This window comes from Aethina tumida, chromosome 1 (assembly GCF_024364675.1).
Source record: "Aethina tumida isolate Nest 87 chromosome 1, icAetTumi1.1, whole genome shotgun sequence".
NCBI lineage: Eukaryota > Metazoa > Arthropoda > Insecta > Coleoptera > Nitidulidae > Aethina > Aethina tumida.
The window spans coordinates 29,733,984-29,745,553 of NC_065435.1; the positions used below are offsets into that span (position 1 = coordinate 29,733,984).

The following is an 11,570-nucleotide window of genomic DNA, read 5'->3' on the forward strand; positions in this document are numbered from 1 at the left end:
ACAGATTAAAATATAAGTAAAAACTACTACGGCACAATTCTAATATTATAATTACTATAAACATGCTTAATTCTCAGATGTTATTTGAGTTGAAACGTATGCCCATACTATGGAAAACTTTCCATAAATTGAAAGTACCTTTTTTATACACAGACAGATATGTGGAACTCCAATGGGAACATTCCTGTCCTCAGCCTTTTTGATAGAACTTTTGAAGACGGTTTCTTGGTATTGCTGTTTTCTCCTTTATTGTGACTTTTTCTTGACCTTTTTTCGGATTTCTTGCATATTTTTTCATATTTCATAGCCTCAGAGAAAATAGCATGCCCTCAACCTCCGGAGATCTATCTTTCAACACTCTAATCCGGAGATTGCATGCTTGCATGATATCCAACCCTGTGAATCCGACAGATGCAAGATACCTTGTCTCTTGGCTGTCTAGACCTCTGCGTCTCTTTTGAACATCTTTTCTTTACTATGTAGCGATTGTTACGTACCTCTTTAGTTTTCCCTTCTATTTTCCTAAACCTTTATGGTTAACTACTCTTAGGTCATGATCTTCGAATCATTGCCCGGAGAGGGGTTTTTAGTCCGGCACTACGTCTTGTAGATTTCCCCCTCTTTGCTCCAATAAAAAAGAAATCATAATTTATTCTGAAAACAAATCAATATGTTATTTTAAGCCTTATTTTGTGTTTAGTTGGGAATTCCTGTAAATATAAATAATGAATTTAGCCAAAACTATTCCCTAAAAATAACAGTTTGGTAAGATCGGTTTCATTTCTAGCACTACTGTACATAAGTATTTCTGCTAATTACAATTCTCAATGAGGAAGAACCTCATTAATAAAGAGAGAATATTTAACTATTAATTTTGAATTGAAGCGCAGGAGCAACTTCAGAAAGATGTGTTTCTTATGAAATAAAAGTCTGAACTGATTAGAGTTTTGTTGTAAACAAATAAAGAAAACTTTTTGGGCTACTTGATTTTATGAAAAATATTGTAATATGTTTATATACAACGAAATTCAAATGTCTACAAGTGAATAATGCATAGAATTTCAAACAAAATGGTCCTGTGGCATAGACAACTAGAGTACCTACATTATAAAGGCGTACAGGATTTGTACAGAAAGCGACTGGTACACGGTAATAAATTGGATAATGATAAATTACCCATGTGGTGTGACAATGTCAACGAGGTAAGCAAGCAAGGAAACCCTTTACTGATAGAGAAGGAAGAAGTAAGCAGTTACTGAATATTGTTCATTCAGATATCTGCGGACCAATGCGAGTCAGATTCAGCGGTGGATCAAGATATCTCCTTACATTAATAGACGAATATAATAGGTGGTGCCAGGTTTTTTCCTTAAGTCAAAGAGAGAAGTTTTTGAAAAATTTAAGGAGTACAAAAGAACTGTCGAAAATCAAACTGGTAATGAAATTAAAAGAGAATTAGCTGAGAAATTGAAGATCAAAGATTGCTAGGTTTTTCTTTAGAATAGAAATTAACCAAAGTAAGAAAGGAGTAACACTTAAACAAAAAAAATATATTTCAGAGAAATTCAGAATGGTAGATTGCAATCCAATTAAAACACTGTATGACTGCCACTCAAAATTTAACAGAGATTTAAAACCATTCAAAGACCCCACACGATACAGAGAATTAATTGGTACTCTAATGTACTCTAAGGTAACCGATCAAAACTGAGGCTTTACAATAACTAGCTGTGTCGTTGGATGTGGTACCGCTTTCCTTTCTGCCAATAGAACCTGGATTTGGGCCTCCTTTTCCTTTTCTTATTTCTCGGCTCTTGTCTTTTAATAGGAACTTTAATAGGGTCACTAAATAAAAACGAAAATATCACTACCAACACTTTTCCGTAGTTGCTACCGAAACTTGGTTAAATGACGATCGTTACCTCTGCCATTGATAACAACAGAAAAGTTTCTTATTGTTAGCGACTTTTGTCAATTGTTCAAAGTGTGGGTAGCAACCAGGGAATATTGTTGAAAATTACAATTTTTTTTTTAAGTTGTTCGTCCTTCTTTTGTCTGAATTTAGTTATAATAGTTACCATAATCGAAAGAGAAGAGTTGTTAATTTGGCTTCTAACCTCGGTTACTAAACCAATAAACTATGTGTAGGGTCCGGAAAAAAGAAAAGCTAAGTGAAAAACTCAATAAACCCCAAAAGTCTGCTGACGTTTCCAGAGGTACCCGATTTCCTTAGGAATAAAATTTTGGAACTAGAAGGTGAGATACAGAGAGTGAAAGAGTGCTTACACAGCTTTGTCGTCTAAACTAGGGATACTATCGGTAAACTCTAATGGTACCCCTACTCCTAACGCTAATCCCAAATCTTTGTCCCAACTAGCCACCCCTACTCCTGCAAAGTCTCCCAGATCCAAAACTCAGAAAACTTCTTGGAACTCGGTCACCCCCAAGGAGGTGATGTCGAAATTGTGTAACTACGACGCACCCCACCATTTATGGTTCAGTGTTGAAATTTATGTATATTGAATTGTATTAAAGTATTTTAGACCAAGTGCCCTAAGGATTAGAAGAGCCTTCTCATAGAAAATAAACTCCTTGTTATTAAAGTAATTATTTAACGTTTCTAATTGAATGGAATTATTTGGTAGCGCTAATGGCTAGACGTCTCAGTCTCAGTTTCGGCTCGTATTTTTTGACAACTCACTGACAATCTTGACAACTGATCTTTGTGTAATTTTGTTTTGATTGGTGTCCGATCCTATAATGCTCTTTGGCGAATTACAGAAAGAGGATATTTCAGTCTGCCAAAATGTGCGGAAAATGGGCTGACCCAGCTTACAAAATCCTATAATATGCATTCCTCAGTTAATTTAATGCTGTCTTGTTAACCAAAAGTAGTTTACCTGAAGCATTCTTCTCAATTTACAGCGCAATGTAGCTTAGGCTATTATAAAGAATGAAAAATTATAACACATCTTAAAACAAATAATGTTTCATTTCCTCTTGGGAATCCAATTGTAACTGTTGTGATGACCTGTAGGAGTGCACTGAAACTACACATAAACTGTTAAAATTGTAATTTGAATTGTGCGCCTGTAGACAGTTAAGTTGTAATTTTAACACTAAATTCTTAAATATAAGTTTTTCTTCTGAAATAATAAATTCTTTTAAGAAAAATTAACAGGTTATGGAGCCAGAAAAGCCCAGGGTAGCCCAGAATGGCTTACTTACTGAGAAAAGTAATGAAGTGAACCTAAAACGTCAATACGACAATTGAAAAGTGTTTTCTCGTAACATCTGGAATAAGGGTTCTTAAATTGTCAGCAAACAATCAATTGGCATTAATTGAAAAGTTAACCGGCCGAGATAATTACGTAACTTGGCGACTTGCTCTAAAAACATACCTACAGCAAGAGGAGTTGTGGAACTGCATAGACCCCACCACATGTGTCATTGTGGACACAAAACGAGACACAAAGGCAAAAACTAAGATAAATTTACTAGTTGACTAAATAAATTACGTGCACATGCAAGAGAGTAGTACTGCAAAAGAAGTATGGGATACGTTTTCATAAGTATTTGATGACTCTTTGTTGACACGCTGTGATGGGCTGCTGCGTGATCTCTATAATCCTTCACTTACTGTATGTCAAAACGTAGAGAAATATGTGAGCAAAATTATGTGTACTGCTCACAAGCTCAGAAACATTGGTTTCGCAGTTGACGATGAATGGCTAGTTACATTGCTACTCTCCGGTCTACCAGAGTCCTATCAACCAATGATTATTGCTATTGAAAGCTCCGGCATGAAGATAACTTCAATTTCTGTGAAATCAAAACTATCACAAGATGTTAAACAATCTGAAAGTGACTCAACAGTATTCTCAATCAACAAGAACAACCACAAGAAACAAAGTAAGTAAGGGAGCTACACTTGTAATAAGTAAGGTCATAAAAATCCTCAAATGCAAATCCAGGACCAAGAATGTTCAACAAAAAGCAAGTAGTTCATCATATGCTGTTGTGTTTGAGGCAACATCCAGCCAAAATGACCCATGGCAAGTGGCTTCCGGTGCATCGTCACACATGACAAGACGTAAGAACATGCTTGAAAATATGACGGCTCCTGTTATACATAAAATCAGAGTCGCAGACAACAAAGTATAATCTGTGCAATGTTCAGTACAAGTGAGGTTGGACCATTATGACGATGAAGGTCAAAACAAAAAGGTGCTTTTTACAAAAGTATTATGTGTTCCTAAACTGGAAACAAATCTATTGTTTCTAAGTCAGATTATTTGCGATGGTAGCCAAATAAAATTTGTACGGAACAAGCTGTGTTATTATGAACAGCAGAAGTGAGGTAGTATCTTCCCACTGTGGCTTTATGTGAGGGTCGACTGGAACAGTATTAGGATTAGCATTAGTCATTTCAAATCTGTTTAAAATTTGTTCCGTATAAATACTAAAACTACTACTAAAACTCTTTTCGGTGTAGAGTCGAATTTTGCATTCCAACAGCGAGGGAATTGTTTTAACCCATATAGTGACTTGTTCAATTTACAAACCATGTTTTCGTCATGATCCAACCCTTCTTGTTAAGTCATAAATAGGTGTGTTCAAGTTCTCCATATAAAAATGCTGTCTTTACGTCTAGTTACTTGATTTTGTGATTATTTTGTACAGCCACAGATAGTAACAATCGTATTGAATCTCACCTGACTGTTTGTGCAAAAGTTTCCTGGTAATCAACACGTGACATTTGACCATATCATTTCACACACAAATGTGATTTGTAACGTGGTCATTAAATAAATGAATCACTGTCATTAAAGTTATTATAACAAATCGAAAAATCATCTCGATATTTCCTTTCTCTGTCAATTTGTTGACACATTCGATTAAAACAAATAGAAATATATTAAAAATATAACTGAACCACAATTTGATGTAATATTAATACTATGAAAGAAACAAATTAAATTTACTTGAAAGAAGACAACTTTTTTCTAAATTACATATTTCGAATAAGGTTTAATTGGACATTGGATGTTTCGTTTATATTTTAACGTCTGGCATATGTCACAAAGAAACGTAATCTTAACAACATAAATGTTATTTTCTTTTATTTGATAAACAAAATTCCCTCATTGCTATTGAAACTTGAAAGTTCGCAAAATGTCACTCAATCCCACACCCACTCCCAAATGTTCGTTTAGTTTTGTAATTACTAATTAATTAAAATTTTATTTATGTGTATATACATCTAATTATCCTGTTTTCAATTTCATCCCTCACGTCGTCCGTATCACATATTCAAACTAAATTATAATAGTTGGAACTTCTCTTAGCAGCAATCTATTCTAATGGAAATATAAAGTTAACAAAGTTAACAAAAACAATTTCTTTTCACATGTTAATTATCTGTCAGAATCACAGACAGTTTTTGTATGTCGACGATAGATCTGCAACTAATTTGATTTCCGTGACTTTCAGGAACAGTAATCGACATCTCCACAATAATGGCATCAAGTTGCCATTATTGTAATTGTTTAAATATTCCTAACGAGTTCCTAAGGAGTCCGCACGTTTTGACAACTCTGGGAATTTTGACAGCTAATGTGAGAGTATTTCGTTCTGCTTAATTGCTGTACTTATAATCGCGATACCGATTATGGAAAGAGGTTATTTTATACGACAAAACATCGCAGAACCTGGGATCCTACAGCAGTATTTGTGTAAAAAGCTACTTTAATGTGTGGGCAAACGCATCAAGATATGCTCCAGCTTTTCTTTTACATTTACCCAAAGTCATTTTAGCTTGAGCCGAACCAACTTTTCTAGAAAAACTACCGCCCAATCTATTACTCATTTTTAAAGTTCAAACACATTACATTTATATCTTTTATCTAAAGTATAACTTGCGAATATGGTGTTGATTAATTTTTTTATAAAAACTAATCACTTTACATTACAATCGTTATGATTATTTACAGTGGAAAAATTACTTGTCAAATCCAGCCCATTTAGTTTAGCAAACAATAAATCATGGCAGATTCTATCAAATGCCTTTTAAATGTCTGTATAAACAGCATTAACCTGTAAATGATTTTCAAGAGCACCAACTGTCGAGAGGTTATAAATAAGAAGGTTGGTCGCAGAAGATTTACATTTGCAAAATTCATGTTGACTCTCATTTATAATATTTTGGAACTATGGCATAATTATTTTGGAAATGATTTTTTTGGACAATCTTGGTAAACAACAAGTAAACTATCTCCATCCTTTAAGGTAGGTATAACAAATGATTTTCTACGTACGTTAGGAAATAAAGTAGATTTTAAAATCATATTAAATTTCATTGTTAGAGGCTTTGTTAATGAGAATCCACAATTCGTTCAATACTGTAGAAGGAATATCATAAGGACCTCTATTACTAGATAAATCAAGACTTCTGAGTTCATTGAAAACATCAATCTGGACAAAATTATAATTACGTTTTGAATATAAACAAAAATATTAGATTTGTGTCTGCATTGAAGGCTAAAAAGTGAAACAAACAGCTAACGAAGTGTAAATACTTATTTCTTTTGTTGTTTTTGTCTTTTCAATGACGAAATTGTAAGAAGTTACCAAATAATTGTTCAAGATCAGTTTTGAAATCAAATGATATTTTGTACATATTCAGGTTTCAACAGCAATGAAGGCGAAATTTTATATATTTTCTTTGATAAGATAATAATAAAACTTAAACATCTTTTTTAGCTGCTTTTTTTCAATATTGTTAAACTTATAAATTCACATCACATAATTAGGACCTTCCTACATTCCGCATATTTTGGCAAATTGAAATAACCTCTCTCAGTAATTCGCCAAAGAGCATTATATTATTGGACACCAAACGAAACGAAATTACACAAAGATCAGTTGCCAAGATTGTCAATGAGCTGTCAAAAAATATTAACCGAAACTGAGATCTGAGACGGCTAATCATTAGCGCTGTTTTCTCCCAAACCAATTTAAAAGTTTCTTCTCTATGAGAAGTCTCTTCCAATTCTTAGTGTACTTGGTCTAAAATACTTTAATACAATTCCATATATATAAATTTGAATACTGAACCATAACTGGTGCATTGTAGTTAGACAATTTCGACATCACCTCCTTGGGGGTGACCGAGTTCCTGAGTTTTGGAGCTGGAAGACTTTGCAGGAGTGGGGGTGGCTGGTTGGGATAAAGATTTGGGATTAGCGTTAACAACTCTTCTCTTTCGATTATGGTATCTATTATAACTAAATTCAGACAGAGGAAGGACGAACAACTCAAACAAAAATTGTTACTATCAACAATATTCCCTGGTTGCACTTTGAACAATTGCCAAAAGTCGCTAGTCGCTAACAATAAGAGACCTTTCTGTCGTTACCAATGGCAGCGGTAACAATCGTCATTTATTCAAATTTGAGTGGCAACTACGGAAAAGAGTTTGTTAAGGAATGAAATTGCACATTGATACTTGGAACCCCTCTGTATAGATGCCCTAACGCAAGCTTCATGCTACGCAGGGTTTTTAGTTCTTAGTTTTTAGTCTTTGACGTTTCTAGCCGAGTGCACACTTTGTAATAATATAATAAACGTTTAGTGTTCTTGTAACATCGACTTTTAATCTCATCACACTCACACCTCAGTTTTCAAAAGTGTTTGTAGTGATATTTTTGTTTTTATTTAGTGTCCCTTTTTGTCTGAATTTGTAACGGGTTACCGATGATAATTCAGTTGGTATAACCAAAGTCTTTTTGAAAGACTCGTTACAACAGGTTAAAGGGAGCGATTTAATTTTACACAAAATATTTATGAGGTTAGACTATACAATTCTTACTCCATAATTAATTTAAATATCACCAACCTTTGTTTTTGTTGAACAGATCTTCTTCAACTAAGGTGATGTATTACACTCAATACTCACACCTTTCACCAAACCGAAATATTAGATAATTTCTACTCACTGTTTTATTGTTCTTTAATTTCTAGTTCGGAATTAATTAAAACTCAATTTTAATTAACCTAACTATATTAACAAAATAAATATAAGAAAAACAAAAACAAATAAATATAAATAGAAAAAAATTGAATAATTTAAATTTACTTAAATTCTTGGCAAAAAGGTTGAACTTTGACAAACAGTAAGTAAAAACAACTAAAAGAACTTCGATCTCGACACTTGAAAAATTCGGGTAAAAATCTACCGAAATAAATGAATCCCAGAGTTTTATAAACTCGGATTCTAGGAAGGGGTGAAGTAGGTGGTGACTTAAGACCCTTAAGAATCTGAATGTCTCCAACAACGATCCTACTTCAACCAATCAGATGAACTAAACAAATGTTCCTTTTCTCAACATTGTTGCCAAATTAATTTAAGAGTTTTTCTATATGAAACCCTAATCTAAATAATAATAATGTACTTGGTCTAAAAAACCTTAATGAAATAATAATATTACAATTCTGATGTTATTTGCATAAGGAAAAACCATTGTACTTACAAACATTTTCAATCTTTTTTAAAAATCAATTCATTAACTTAAATAAGACAAAATAAAAGAACAAAGTTACAATTTTCTAAAATTTCCTGTTGGGGTAAATTATTACATTTTCCTTTAATTAATTTAATTTAATTACTGAATAAGTTCTACATAGAAATATCACTATTTAAACTTCGAACCCACTGTGCGACCACACCCTGACACTAGATAAGGGTTCGAAAAGAACACATGTGTTAAAAAAAATCAACGAACGTTTAGATTAAGATAAGTAATTTTTAAAATAAATTTTGTATTTTACGACTATTTTACGATTACCAAATGTAAGATTAATTTTAAGAAAACCCATAAAAATATGAAAAAATTCGTGAGAATCTAAACAAAGTGGTGGTCTAAAAATTCTCCCACGAAGTCATTTATTAACGGTTTTCTAGCTCTGTTACATTACTCCCCCTTTTAGAGAAAAGCAATTCTTTAAGTGACAACGTTAATGAATTGGTTTTATCAAAACAATAATCAAACTCGACATCTAAACCTAAACATCATTACATACATCTCAATACAATTCAAAACATTATAATTTCAATTACATGACCTAAGAACACATAACATTGACCAACAAAATATCATTCAAAATCTAGACAGCTAGGATTTATTTCGTTAGTTGATGGTCCTTGGTGAATCGTTCCTCTTAAGGTCCTGGTAGCTGATTCTGGTTGTTGCTCCTCATTATTGCTGATGTTTGTGCAATAATAATTATACAAAGAAATCCTTTCCTCTTCCAATGCTCTGGTTATCATTTTTCTGTAGACTCGTTCAGTCGTTGACCCGGTACTTGGCCCCTGGTGATTGGTTCCTGGACATCCGCTTCTTCGTCCTTCGTTTCTCATCCTTAATCATAGGCTCCTTGGTCCTTGATCGTTCGTCCTCAACGATACTCTTGGATAAGTAGTTGGTAACCACTTATACTGCAGGCTTCAAATTACAAAATGTGGTGTAGCAGCAACCACAAGTCGTAAACAACTTCTTGGAAATAAAGAAATCTAAATATTCCTTTTCTTCTGTCTGCCTGGGACCCTCATGAAATAACTGTCCAGAGAAATTTCTTCTTTTTCCTCTCGTGGTATCAAGATTTGTAAACTTCGTTTATCGTATTCATCGTGTTGTTGTGTCTAATTGGAAGTCCTCTTGAAAAATCCTTGAGATCCTGGATCATTGATGTTGATAGATCCGTCATCTCGACACTGATGATTTTTTCAACATTTAAGAAAAACTTGGCAAAATAACTAAAACAGATAATAGTTAATATTGTTCTACGAACACATATTTTAAAATCCTTGGAGTTTATTATCGAATTTTTACAAATTCTTCTTTCAATTCATTTCTTCTTTCAATTGCACATGTACATTTTTTACATTGTTATGATCTTGTAAGCGTTTCCGTATTCCACATTTCAATCCACTTTGATTGAAAAATACCCATGACTCACTTCCTCTTTGAAGTAGTCCGGAATACATATTTACTATACCTCGTCTCATTTCGACTCTAACTTCAGCAATTTCTCCAAAACATCATATCTTTCCACATATTTCCACATATTTCGTAAATCCGGTGCTCTGCGTAGGCTGCTATTCGACTTCCTTTAAGTCCTTTTCATTATACCTCAACCCAACTTACTAATGGGTACCTGTAAACTCTACAACTTTTCCTGCTACTTTGTCTACTTTCATTTCATCAATTCATGAGTAACCACTTTTACTCTCACACTTGCACCACATGTGTACATCTACACATACAACTACACCTACGCTAAAAACTCAGTTGTGCCACGTGATGGATCACCGTAGTACGACGACTACACAAATACAAAGAGTTGCATATCAACCTCTCACCAAAACATCAATTCCGTATTGTGACTGCCAGGACACGTCACCCACTGCAAAACAAAGAAGTCACATTTTCTGCTCATTCAGACTATGTCTTCACGGATAATCCAACAACTGCAGGTACATCTGGAAACCCCTGGATCCACCAAGATGGGGTCACTCCGCGCGCGCGAAGCATTTACTTTTCTACAAAATTTCTAGTCTTCCACTCAAGACCTAGACCACTTAATACCTCTCCTTACCTATAAAAGGAGGAACCAACTAACAAACGAACAAGTTACCCGAAAGTGTCAAGTTTTTATTGAAATATGTGATATATGACTGAGGTATTGTAAAATCTTGAAGAAATCTAACAACAGAGAATCTATTATTTCTATTTGTTTTCACTGAACTCGAAAACACAATAGAGCTAATAAGAGGAAGTCTTACTAGAAAAAATTGAGTGGTAATAAATCATAGTATTAAGGAATTTGCGCATAATTACGTTAATACTAAACATTAAAACCTTGAAATTTGCAAAAATAAACTACATCTTCAGATAATCTCACCACATTCGGGTGCTTGGAGCTAAAACCAAACGTACAGGAATCAAGATTGATCAGATCTTTACCAACATGAGAATATAGAAGAAAATTACTAATGCAAAACCTGTTGTTGTTAGATTCTTTTGGGCTATTGTAAATCCATTTTATTTAACTGAGCGACACTTCAGAAGACCATCTAATGTGAAAAGATTTTGACTTGTCTTATCACCGCCAAGCAATGAGGGCACGCCATTACCTGAACAGATCGTCTTCCGGTAAACCACAATGAACTGTGATTCATCGGCGTAACCGGAACGTAAACCTGCAGATTGTTTTATGTACTTTGTAAACCAAATACAACCTATAACCTTTCGTTTCGACTCATCATTTTTCTTTCAACAACTCAAAATTCTTAAAGACACTTATTTTCACTTTTTTTACTAAAAATTTCATTTTCCTTTATGTTTAAGTTTACTTTCTCGTCTATTTTTCTTTAAGAAATAACAATTTTTCGATGTATGAGTTGTACTGTTGCACATTTTACAATTACTAAAACGACAATTAAGTCTATAATGACCTTTTTGACCACACGTATAACAAAATTGATTCTTTAACTTGCTTTTAATTTTTCG

At 33.6% G+C, this 11,570-nt stretch overlaps 1 long non-coding RNA gene across 1 annotated transcript; it reads right to left on the reverse strand.

Moving 5' to 3' along the window:
- Nucleotides 1–9,088: 9,088 nt before the first annotated feature.
- On the reverse strand, nt 9,089–10,658 carry LOC126264211 (uncharacterized). Its single transcript, XR_007546970.1, has 2 exons — nt 10,057–10,658; nt 9,089–9,814 (listed from the first exon to the last, which is right to left on the reverse strand). It is a non-coding gene; the product is annotated as an uncharacterized LOC126264211 (long non-coding RNA).
- Nucleotides 10,659–11,570: the final 912 nt, after the last annotated feature.